Raw genomic sequence first — 13502 nt, 5'->3', positions numbered from 1 at the left:
CCTTATTTTCCTAGGTTTGAATTATCGTTACTTAACCTATTACACTTTTCCGTCTGCACTGCTAATGGAATATTGTTGTATAAGGCAGAATGCTTTGTCCTCTGCATCTGCATACAGTGCTGGTTACATTCAAACAGCCAGATGCATGTGTAACCACCTCTGTAAGACCGTGGGTAGTGGTTAGCATGGATATTTTGTTATCATTCTCAGTAGACAATTCTCACCTGATTGGCAATCTCCTTGATGTTTGCATCTCAAAAATGTAGCTTCTTTCTGTCACTTGGGGTTTCACTTATTAACTGAATTTCTTATAAAAAGTATAACCTTCACCTGGTATTTTATTGCACTATAGTAGGGAAGGCAAGATAAATATTAGATTATTTATTTTCACTTGCCAAAAACTCTAGCCAGTTTGTCTATTGACCTCTTGATGTATTTCGACTAATTGAGAAGAATTTACATACAGACAACTACCTAATGAAGGCTAACCCCAAGAATTATAAGCAAATCCAATGGCAAATTCTTAGTTACTTTTCTAATATCATAATAAGACACCATAATCAAGATGTTTTATAAAACAAAACAAAACAAGAGTGTTTAGTTTGGGTTTCATGGTTTCAGATGGAGAGAGTCCGTAATCATTATTGCCAGGAGCACCGCAACAGAAAGGCTGGCATGGTGCTGCACCAGGTGATGAGAACTTACATCTTGACCCACAAGCACCAGGCAGAGAGACCTAACTGGAATGGCATGGGCTTTTGTAAATGGAAAGCCCATCCCCAGTGACACACCTCTTGCAATAAGGCCACAACTTCCAAATCTTCCCAAACAGTTCCCAAACTGGGGATGAAGCATTTAAACGTGTGAGCCTATGGTTGCCAATCTTGTTCAAACCATCATACCTATCTGGCATTTAAACTCACATGCTATGGAATAACCCTTCGGTTCACTGTGAAAATGGGTTGCTCTCATTGTTAATAAAAGCTGTTTGACTGATAGCTAGGCAGGATTTTTAGGGCAGAGAGCATGCTGGGAAGAAGAATGGCAGAGTCAGAAGAATTCCCAGGAGACACAGAGGGAACACGACATACTGGAGGACAGGTAAAGCCACATGCCACATGGCAGAATAAAGATTGATAGAAATGGTTAATTTAAGTTGTAAGAGCTCGTTGGTACTAAGCCTGAGCTATAGGCTGAATATTTATAATTAATATCAAGCCTCTTTGTGGTTATTTGAGAGCAACTGCCGAGACACAGGAAAGCTCCGTCTACACTCACAGGTGGTACTGTACAAGTCAGCAGACACTTGGTGCACTACAAAAGTAGAATGTCCAGAATGACATTTTAAATACAAAACAGATCATTGCAATCATAGTCTGTAATAGGTCTACGTGATCGTAGAGGAAGCTTATTCTGAAGGAGGCAGAACACATTCATCACTTCCTTTATTGCTCCAAGAACATATGTAGCAGAAACAGCTTAAGGGAGGGGAGGTTTGGTTTGCCTGGTAGTACATATATTTACAAAAGAGATACGTTTCCCTTTTAAGGCAACAGGAAAATATGTTTTCCTATGACTTTGCAATCGTCTGTAGTGTTATTTATCCCCCCTCCCTCTGAGTTCCCACCCCTCCCCCTTTCCAGTTACATCACCCACCCCTTGTTTTTTTCTCATTCTCTCCTCCATTGGACCTGCGTCCTACTTTCCCCTCTCTTGATCTCCTTCCCCTCCCCCAGTGTGGCTAGTACTTTAAGAACAGACTTCATGTTTTATAGTCACATCTGACATTGTATATATTTCCAATGAAAGATGATGGTAGTACGATGCAGCTTAGTGTCAATTAAAGTTAGAGTATGGGATAACTTTTATTGTATACAAATCTATTTTTATTTTTAAAAAAGACTCAATGGAGTTAATAACTTATTTTGCTTAAGTTAGTAATAACAACTTAGTGTCTTATTCAATATCACAATTACAAAGAGTACAAGGCCAAAACACACATTTATCTTTGGACTCAACAGGCAGCCAACAGTTACTTCTTGTTCACTGTCTTCTAAAGGATCTCTGGGCATTGCAGTCTAAAACAAGGCGAGTTTTTGTGTTTCCTTAAGGACTACTGTGGGAAATTTTCCTGCCACAAAGTCTCTAGCAGAGGTAGGAAATTGTTTTGAACCCTTGGTTTGCCCTTTGCTCTGTGAAGTGTTGCCAATGTTCTAAGTCTCATTTTGGCCGGACATTTTTTCTGATATTCTTATATCTGAGGCCTTAGTAAGATTAATTTTAAGTTATCATTTCATTGTTGATAAAATTTTGATGACAATGATGTCTCCCTCCTTAAAATTGGGAAATGGGAGCTGATCAAACTTCTGTAATTTGAAAAGTTACTAAAATATGTGTATGGTATATATTACATGTGATAATACGAATAAAAAAAATCAATAACTGTTTTTCTAAGGGTGAAAATTAATATGTCTTTGAAAATCACTGTTTCCATGAAATGTGATTTGTTATCACAGAGGTTTATGAATACACGGTTTACTTGTGCCATCAACCCTTGCTGCTCAGATGGTAAGATATAATGCTACACACTCTGAACTGAACAATACATTTCTAGTTCTGTTAGAACATAGTTAGGGTAACTTTGGGTGACTTGCATTTTTAAGGACTTAGGAAACCTGGAACACTTGCAAGCATATAAAACTGTGTGTAATGTATATGTATATTTGAAGGAAGTTACGGTGCACTGGTTACCTTGTTGCCTAAGGTCAGTGAGGCAGAATATACATATGCATGACAGGTTCCACCAAGTAAAATTACAGATTAAAATTACAGATAGGCAATGAGGGAAAAACAAGAGCCTAGACTTCAGTGCTAGCTGGTCTCTCAAGGCTCTCAATGCAGTGTAGGGAAGAGGAAGACTTCACAGTGCATATTTCACTTGTAATATAGAACACGGCTTGTCCTGTATTCTACCCACATGACACACCAGCTAGATTATTAAAAGAAAGCCTGTTTTTTTAGGAGACTTAAATGGAGCCTTGGCTGCTCTTGCTGACTCCTCCTGACCTCAGAATCCTGCAAATCCAACGATTTTTATAGCTGATCTTGAAAACTGCAAGGGAAGAGAAGTGAAAACTAGCTTGATCCAAAGCCACCTTGAGAGATTGGCTTTGAAACACACACAAATTTATCAGATACAGATATACAAAAGCATCATTTAAATACTAGAAAGTTGTTACAAATATAGTGTATGTATTTCATAGAAATGTGTATTAAAATTTTCTTGCCTATTTACTAAAGTCTAAAATGAGTTTAAGTCACACCATAGTTCAGTCATACATATCCAAGAGTGACTAGGAGGAGTTGTGATTGCAACTAGGAATTAACTATCCATCTGTTTGATAACCTTAATTGAAATCCTAAACATGGTTGGACATGTTTTTGTAATTTGAGCTTTAACACTATCAACAGAATGAAAGAAAGAAAAATGATTGTATGAAATATTTCTGTGGAAGACATGACCAAACATCTATCATCCCCAGATTAAGGTACTGAGCAAAGACCACATGATCCCAAAGTCTAGCTTGCTAAACCAGAACTTTATTAGCGTTACTGACAGACATAGTGATAACTAAGGCAGCTGCATCCCTGAGAAGTCCACCCTGGTTCAGGTGCTTCCCCTGGAACTCTATAACCTAAAGTTTTCTTCACAATGTGTGGGTAGTTGGACAGGCTAGACAGTCTCTTCTCCTTAAATTCTTACTGCTTCTATAACCTTGGGGATAAGGCCGTGTGAATCTTGTAATTTCAGGGACTTCTGGAAACTTGTGTGCTATTTACGTTTGTAAAGTAAGTTTAAATTAGTTTCCCTCCATGATGGAATGCATCAACATGGAAGAAATTGCTTCATAAGAGGTATATGAAAAATTTCTTAGAAATTTAGGAATGTGCTTTTAAGCACATTTTAATGGTTTTAGTGTATTTTTCTATAATTATCTAGAATGTTTGATTTAAAAAAGGCACAAGTTCATCCTTTCTGACAAGTTTATGCATAGACACCTTCATGTTTAGATTTAAGTTTAAAGTTTTGGTAGAAGGAGTCTGGAGTAAGAGTCACACACAGAAGTGGTGGATAAATATGAAAGATGATGATTGATGGGTGTTTGGGATTTTTCTATTTGCTATTCCTCTTCCAGTTTCTAATAATCAGCCACAATGGCAGTTTAGTCTAGATCTCCTTCAGCCTTGGAAATATGCTGGTAAGTATCTTCAATCGTTAGAGATAGGCATGTTCTCATGCACAAAATCTGGCTAATTTGTTTAAAAATAGAAAGTCATTCATTTCTGATTTATTTCTGTCCATAGGAATGTAAGTGTCCCGTGTGTGTCAAATCAATTCTATCTCTAGACTATGCATCCCCAAGAGTACTGTGAATGTCAAAAATCTCCCATTCTATAACCTTATAATTTCTCATAATTTTTTTTTTTTTTTTTGGTTTTTCAAGACAGGGTTTCTCTGTGTAGCTTTGCGCCTTTCCTGGAACTCACTTGGTAGTCCAGGCTGGCCTCGAACTCACAGAGATCCACCTGGCTCTGCCTCCCGAGTGCTGGGATTAAAGGCATGCACCACCACCACCCGGCTCTCATAATTTCTTAAGCTCCTAATTTATTTTTATAATTTTCTCCTAAAGTTCTATCACTTTCCATAATAGGAATCTTGACCTCTACTTTAATATACTGCTTCTTTACAACCCATTCAAACATTGTATTGTCTTCCAGTTTTGGGAGAACCTACTAGGGTGTGAATCTAGGAGGACTACAATTTGCCCTCATTACAGATCATTAATTATTGTGCTGACTTAATTCTCTACTTCTCCGAAGCTCATGTCTTTAGACTACACTGCCTATGACTATTCCTTGTTGAGTTAAAAACATCCCTTTTAGGGATCCAGCTCATCCCTATTGTAGTTAATATGGCATTATTCTAGAAGAGTTTCTAAATGATTTTAGTAGGTTTTAAATAATCTTGTTAAATTCCTGTTCCTGATTTTTTGAATACAGTTACTTTGGGTTTTTTCATCTCAAATGTACTTCAGCCACTCCTTGTGGCCATGCACCAGATTATACTTTTAGCAATACTTGCAGACCTCTCAATGTTCTTAGATTTCATTTCTGTTCTTATTGCAATTTCCTTAAAGAACTTTCCTTGTTTTGGCCTCTTGACCTCTCTCATGCTTCTTGTGAAACTTTGTATCATGTTAAATTCAAATCTCAATGATCTCCAACAATGATCAGACATGCAAAATAACAGTAACATACCTTTAGATGTATAAAACTCTTGGTAATGGGAAGATGGACTGTAGCATAATTCAACAAGTCTGAGTCATTTATGTAAGCAGTTATTATCTTTCTCATTTTGCTCTTCTGTTTTCAAATGTGTACAACCTCTACTTCTTAAAGCTTAAATAAAGTGCTTATATATTTCTCTTACTAGTACTGAAAACAACTTTAAGAATTATTTTCTGCTTATGTATCAATGAAGAAAAACTATGAGGATAGAAATTTCTAGCAAAGTATTATATTACGATTTTTTTCTTGCTTGCTGTACACTGACTGAGAAATCTATAATCGTGACTCTGCATCCATGGGATAAAACTTGTTATTCACTTAAGGACATCAGTTCCAAAGGTGTTACACTCATATTTACTTCAATTTTACTCCTGTTTCTTTATTCATTAGAATATAAACATTATAATTCCAATTTTCATAATGTGAATTTGAAATGTTTGTCTTAAATGGCCCCAATGTACATTGGCATGAATTTTATACATTGTTTTATATGATGACAGTCATGTTATTACTGATTTATGAACAAAACCCATAAACAAATCAAACTTTCTTCTTTACTTAAGTTAATGTATTCATTTGTTTTCTCAGGTCTATCTATTTACAGCAAAACCTCCACTCAATATTTGAACCTCCTGACATCACATTTTATTTTGAATCCATTTGGTTTCCATTAGTCCACAGAAATCATTCTTGTCCAATTCTTCAATTCTATTTATATTGTCATATTCAATAGTAATTTTTCTCAGAAACCTATTTAACCCTTTTATTGAAAGCATATTAATAGATATTCTCCCATGAAATACTTTACTCAATTAAGTTTGAAATATTGTTCCTCTTGAGTCTTCTGCTAGTAGCCTGCCATTATAAGATTCATAACCTTATCTCTAATATTGGAGAGACTATGAATCAGCCCATGAATCATTACACCTCTTATGTTCATTTATTTTTTTCATTTTATCAAAATTAAACACTGCTTTAAGTGTTTTCTTCAAAACAAACTCTCAATTTTATATTCCACCCACAACATAAATGTCACCCCAACACTAAACTTTCTCTATGATAATTGAGATATTAATTGCTCCAAAATTAATTTGTTCTAAGCAGGTGGGCTTACATATAGTTTCAGCTACTGTGCATGCATAGGTAGGAGGATAGCTCATGCTTAGGAATTAGAGGCCAGCCATGTATACCTAGAGTGACATCATTATTTGTTAGTTAATTAAAAGACATAATGTGATTTTCTTCTAGAATTTACTCACTCCTGAGGCTTTCTTAACTTACTGTATGTTTGCCTTATCCAGCACAGTGGAGACCAAATATTTGATCATCATTCTTGACTTCTTTCCACCAAATATCTCTTGCAAATTCAGCATCAAAGGACATCACTGCAGAACTCATGTTAATGTAATTGTTCATCTATGCTGCTATGATATTCTAATTACCTCCAAATAATTTTTTTTACTTCCAGTTTTATTCCATTCCAAATGAAGGGATTTTCAAAGATTTGATGAATATCTTGCCTTTATAAGGACCTAACTAACATAATTCACAGCCATTCTCTGGGAATCCTGGTTATGGACATGGCCAGTGTCCAACTTCCTGGCCAGTACTTAATAAAGCTTGCTTCAAATTTGGCTCAAAGAATGAAAAAAGAAAAACTGGAAATTACCTGGTAAGATTTTCCAAACTCGAAAGCACTTAGGATGGAGGAGAGGGTCTTCCACCCAATGGATAGTTGAATCTCAAGGAGAATTCTGTGCATTGTCTTTGAATATGATGGAAGTCACACAACCAAATGATTCAGGTGAGTTTAACGAAAAGGTGAAAAAAAATGAAATAGTGCCTTTGATCTTGTGATACCCAGGATGGAGAAATAAGCTACTCTCTATAGAAGCTGTAACCTACATAATTTGGGCTGCTAAATATTTTTTTCTAATAATCCTTTCTTCTAGTTTTTTTTAAATAGAGATTTCATGCAATATATTTTTATTATTGTTTCCCTTCTTCAATTCTTCTGATTTCCTGCCTACATCTTTTCCCATCCACACCCACAATGTTTTTGTCTCTCCTTAGAAAACGGATAGGCATCTAAAGAATAGCAATGAAACAAAATAAAAAAAGTAATATAAAATTTAAAAAAATGAATCAGGTGTCCATATGTGTGTGGATTTACATCCATGTCTTCAATTTTATTCCATTTATTAAAATGTCTATTTTTGTACCAGTATCATGTTGTTTTTATTACTATGGATCTGTAGTACAACTTGAATTTGAAGGTAGTGATACGTCCCTCAGTTCTTTTATTGTTCAAGATTGTTTTTGCTATTGTGGATTATTTATGTTTCCAGTGAAACTGATAATTGTTGTCTCAAAATGTGAAAAATTTTGTTGGAAGTTTGATGGGGATTGTATTGAATCTGTATACTGCTCTCAAAAGGATAACAATTTTTACTCTATTAATACTATAGACCCATGAGCATGGAATACCATTCATCTTCTGATATTTTCTTCAATTTCTTTCTTGAATGTCTTAAAGTTTTTAATCAAACAATTGTTTCACTTGCTTGGTTAGAGTTAAGCCAAGATATTTTATATTACTTGAGGCTATTGTGAAAGGTGTTATTTCCCTGATTTCTTTCTCATTCTGTTTGTCATTTATGTATAGGAGGGCTACTGATTTTCTGAGATAATTTTTTATACAGGTACTTTTCTGAAAGTGTTTATCAGCTATAGGAGTTCCCTGGTGACATTTTAGGGTTACTTATATATATTATTATATCATCCAGAAATAAAGATACTCTGGCTTCTACCTTTTCAAATTGTATACCCTTGGTACCACTCTAGTTAAGACTTCAAGTACTATAATGAATAGGTATGGACAAAGTGGACATCCTTGTCTTGTTCCTTATTTTAATAGAATTGCTTTGAAGTTCCTCTCCATTTAAATTGATGTTGGCTAAGAGTTTGTTGAACCTGTATTTATTATGCTTAGGTATATCTCTTGTACGCCTTATCTCTCCAGGACTTACTTCATGAAAGGGTGTTGGATTTTGTTAAGGGCTTTTTCTGCATTTAATAAGATGACCATGTGATCTCAATCTTTCAGTTTGTTTTCATGGTGGATTATGATTATCTATTTATGTCTGTTGAACAATCCCTACTTCATCATTGTAAATGTTCATTTTGATGTGTTCTTAGATTCTATTTGCAAGAAGTTTATAGTGAGTTTTTGCATCTCTGTCCGTCAGAGAAATTCTTCTGTAATTCTTTCCTTGTTAGGTCCTTTTAATGTTTAGCTATCAGGGAAACTGGCTCCATTAAAAGGGGGCAATATTTCTTCTGTTTCTATTTTGTGGAATGATTTGAAAATCATTGGTATTAGTTTTTCATTGAAAATCTGATAGAATTCTGCCCTAAACCCATCTAGCCCTGGGCTCTTTTGTTTGTTTGTAGACTTTTAATTACTGCTTCTATTTCACTAGGGGATATAGGCTTGTTTAAATTGCTTATCTGATCTTGATTTAATTTTCATAGTAGGTATGTACAGAGAAAATTATCCATTTCTTTTAGAATTTCTGATTTGGTGGAGTATGATTTCTTAAAGTATGGTCTCCTGAGTCTCTGGATGTCTTCACTGTCTGTTGTTAAGTCTGTTTGCCATTTCATCTCTAATTTTGTTCATTTCAGTCTTCTTTTTTTACCTTTTAGTTAATTTGGAGATAAAGATTTGTCAGTCTTATTGATTTTTTCTCAAAAAATTAACTCTTCATTTCATTAACTCTTCATATTGCTTTTGATTTTGTTTATTTCTATTTTATTGATTTAGCCCTGATTTTTATTATTCTTGCCATCTACTCCTTTTGACTATGATATCTTTTTTTTTTTGTTCTAGAGCATTCAGGTGCACTCTTAAATTACTAGTATGAAATCTTTCCTAGTTTTATTTTTATTTTTATACATTTTATGTAAGCACTCAGTGATACAAACTTGTCTCTTAGAATGTCTTTCATTGTGTGCCATAAGTTTGGATATGTAGTATATTAATTTTCATTCCGTTCAATAAAATCTTTAATTTCTTTCTTAATTTTTGTCTTGACCCCTTTTTCATTTAATGGTAACTTGTTCAGTTTCCATGAGTTTGAAAGCTTTCTGTTGTTGATGATATCCAATTTTAATATGTAATGGTTAGATAGGACTCAGGTTGTTATTTCAATCTTCTTATATCTTTTGAGATTTGCTTTATGCCTGAGTATGTGGTCAACTTTTGTGAAAGTTCTATGATGTGCTGAGAAAAAGGTACATTCTTTTGTTTTTTGATGGAATTTTTGTAAATATCTGCTAGGTCCATTTTATGGATTATGATATTTCTCTTTTTAATTTTTGTCTGGATGACTTGTCTTTTGGTGAGAGTGGAGTATTAAAGTACCTCACTACGACTGTGTGAGGCTCAATATGTGATTCAAGCTGTAGTGTTGCTTATTTTAGAATCTTGGTTGCCCTTGTGTTTGGGCCAAAGATGTTAAGAAGTGTGGACTTTTCCATTGATGAGTGTGTAGTGTCCTTCACTAGCTCTTTTGCTTAATTTTGATTAGAAGTCTATTTTTTCAGATATTAAAATGTCTACACCAGCTTGCTTCTTATGTCCATTTGCTCGTACTATCTTTTCCCATCCTTTTACCATAAGATCACAAGGTCTATCCTTGATGTTAAGATGTGTTTCTTGGTTTCTGCAGCATGGATTCTGTTTTCAAATCAATTCTGCTAATTTCTGTCTTTTTTTATTGGGGAAATGAGACCAGTGACATTGAGAGTTATCAATGAGCAGTGTTTGTTGATTCTTGCTGTTATGTTATAGTAGGGTCTGTGTTTGTGTGTGTGTGTGTGTGTGTGTGTGTGTGTGTGTGTGTGTGTGTGTTTCTCCCTTTGATTTGCTGATTTAATATTATTTATTCTTTGTGTTTTCTTGGGTGTGGTTAACCTCTTCAAGTTGAAGTTTTCCTTTTAGTACCTTTTATAGGACTGAATTTGTAGACAGATACTGATAAAACTATGGAATACTTCACAAATTTACCTGTTATCCTCTTTCAGGGGCCATCTTCTCTATAGCATATCAATTCCAATATATTCTAAGCAGGAACTCAGTTTTGAATTTAAAAGCATTATAGCATTAGGTGGAGTTGTTTTCTTGGCACTGTGTTGATCGATGGGAGAAGTACTTAAAAAGCCATGTGTGTTTTCAAGAGAAAGCTGTCTGACCAAAATCAAGACATGTGTTGGGCTTTGTGCTTAGGATATTATGGCATTGTAAAGGTAGAGAAACTGAGCATATATCATCTGTAATACAACTAGTTTGTGAAGAACTTGAAAGCAGAAAACCATCCCTTAGACATTTACATGATAAGCACAGGCAGGAAGTGGTGACAGTAGGTCTTATTTCAATGGCAACTTAAGAAAATATTAGTCATATAATGCTCTGTCATTTAATCATTTCTTATTTGAGTTTCTCCTCAATGTTTTTCATTTTTGTACAATTAAAACCTTAATTCTCTGGTAAATATTTACATATCACACCACTTGAGGATATCTTGACAACTGAAGTCCAAGATTCTTAGAAGTACTCTACTTCCCATTTTATTAATCTTAATAATCCTAGTGTTTGGCTGAAGTATTTTATGTCTCCAACAAGTACAAAGATCTCATTTTATGAGTATGGTGCTCTTAAATTAGTTGTTGAGCTTCTCAGACTGAACTGGCAGTCTCAAGAAAGAAGTCAAACATGTATATGAGAGTGATCCCTATTATTAGATAAAACAAATTGAAATATGTGGCAAATACAATTTCCTGCAACATGTCTTCAGAGGAAACTACTTACAGTGTTATGAAATACTCTTCTGCAGTGATTTATTCTGTTTTTTCCGCTATCAATATTTTGGTTTCCATTTATAAATGTAGTTAAAATGTCCAGTGCATCCTGCTGTCTGATTTCCATCATACTAAAGCTATGTTTGACTAATGACTGCTTGCATAACTTCTTGTTTTACAATATCCTTCCTAATCCTAAATCACTCTGAAAGCCACTAATAGGTTCTGATGTGCCGTGTCACTCAGCATAAAGCTCCTCATGTATTTTTGATATCGTTCAGGCTGTGGCAAGATAATTCCCAGCATAAAATTGTTTCTGTGAACTTTTCAGGAAACAGGGATCTATAACAATAATTTTTATAAGAAATATTTTAACTCATGGTGATTTCTGATAGATAATAACAACTTCTACTCCCAGTAACAATACCATTCCATAAAGGCTGCTTAATACAACCTCATGCAAATCAATTCTAACCATTTTTATGTCTTTCAATTCTCCAACCTCTTTATTCCATGAAGATATTTATATTTAATTAGATTTAAATGGATTGGCATGCTATATTTTTAATATAGTTACTTATGCTCTGCCTTGTTAGAAAATTAAATACTTCCTGAAGAAGATACATGCTTTGGTAATTTATTTTTATCTGCTTAAAAAGTCTAATATCACAAGCAGTACTTAGTGGACATGGAACACTTGTTGAAATAGAATTTCTAGATGGTCGAGTATATAAAACACATTTACTGAATCTGGAAAACACAGTGATTTAGTAGAATTTTCAACATTATGATATCAACTGCATGATATATATTTGAAAATCTGTTGTGTTCTCAAATGAGTCATTTTTTATTATTAAGGGGTATTTTAAATATTTTCAGTGACTATGATGCACATGATTCAACAGAATGAACAAATTATTGAACAAGTACTCCTCTCACCAGGCTTCACATTTACAACTTAGCTTAGTGAGAAGCATTGCCGAGGAATGTATAGGTTAATGGAATTACACCAGGGCTCTATCAAAGAGAATGTGACAGTTTTCAGAATCTTGGAACTTTGCAGCATTCTGATATATTCATCTTCAGAAACACACCTCAGGCTTCTCAAGAAACTGAAACTATCTGAGTAACTAAATATTGAGCAATGTGTTAAAGAGTTATTAGGATCAAAGCCAGGCGGTGATGGCGCATGCCTTTAATTTCAGCACTCGGGAGGCAGAGCCAGGTACATCTCTGTGAGTTTGAGGCCAGCTTGGTCTACAGAGCAAGATCTAGGACAGGCACCAAAACTTCACAGAGAAACCCTGTCTCTAAACAACAACAACAACAACAAAAAGAGTTATTAGAATAAAAAAATATTCAAGTGTTAAAGTTTCTATAAATCATTTTTTTAGAAAAGAGCATTGCTAAAAATTCTATTAACTATGTATTTCTTATTAAAATTGTATTATTTGATGATTGCCAAAGTGAATACTATGTCTTTAGAACATATCCATAACTCTCTATTTTCCCAATCAAGTCTTTCCACATGTCCCCACATGCTTCTTCCAGCTTCCCATCCCTTTCTAAAAAACAGTGAAATAAAACAAAACCTACTTCCCTCACTTCATTCAATCAGTGCTGACCCTGTATTCACAGGTGCTGGGAGTCAATTGCTGAAGCATGGGAAACATATCACTGCACACCATCTCTTCCCCCAGAACTGGCCATCAACTGCCAATAGCTCCTCGGCTAGGCGTGAGCTCTTCTGAGCCTCTTCTTTCTTCACACTGGAGTGTTGACTGTGTGGATCTTGTAGCAGTCTTGCACCCACAATCATTGCTTTTGTGATTTCACTGCAGTGACTGTCATGTACAGGAGATGTTATTATTTAGAAATCATCCCTGACTTCTCCTTCTTACAATCATTCTTTTTCTTTTGAGTTGTTTCCTGAGCCTTACTAGAGAAGGGATGTGATCTAGATGTGCCATTAGGGCTTAGGGCTCCTTACTCATCTTCTCAATAGGTTGACCAGCTGTGAGTCTCTGTATTAGCTACATAAAGAATCATGAGAGATAAATATTGCAATAGTCTGTGGTTATAAGAATACATATGCATGAGACTGACATACTACTTACTGCACTGATGAAGCACACCAAGATAAGTATTTAGAAGACAGCTTGATATTGGCTCTTTAGTAAAATAATAGTCATTAGACCTATGGCCTTCCTGGCCTTGACTTTCCGACCAGGTTTACAGTTCTAGTTATAAGTGTACTTCTATGTTGTATTCTTAGTAATTCCAAGTAGAAA

The 13502-nt window shown here is 34.8% G+C and overlaps 1 pseudogene; it reads right to left on the bottom strand.

The window, feature by feature from the left end:
- Window positions 1–10392: 10392 nt before the first annotated feature.
- On the bottom strand, window positions 10393–10491 carry LOC131923018 (U6 spliceosomal RNA; annotated as a pseudogene).
- Between the last annotated feature and the right edge of the window lie 3011 nt (window positions 10492–13502).

The sequence above is a fragment of the Peromyscus eremicus genome, chromosome 12 (genome assembly GCF_949786415.1).
Source record: "Peromyscus eremicus chromosome 12, PerEre_H2_v1, whole genome shotgun sequence".
Classification (NCBI taxonomy): Eukaryota; Metazoa; Chordata; class Mammalia; order Rodentia; family Cricetidae; genus Peromyscus; species Peromyscus eremicus.
The sequence above is the reverse complement of the archived record's forward strand: the minus strand, read 5'-3'. Positions and strand labels throughout refer to the sequence as shown.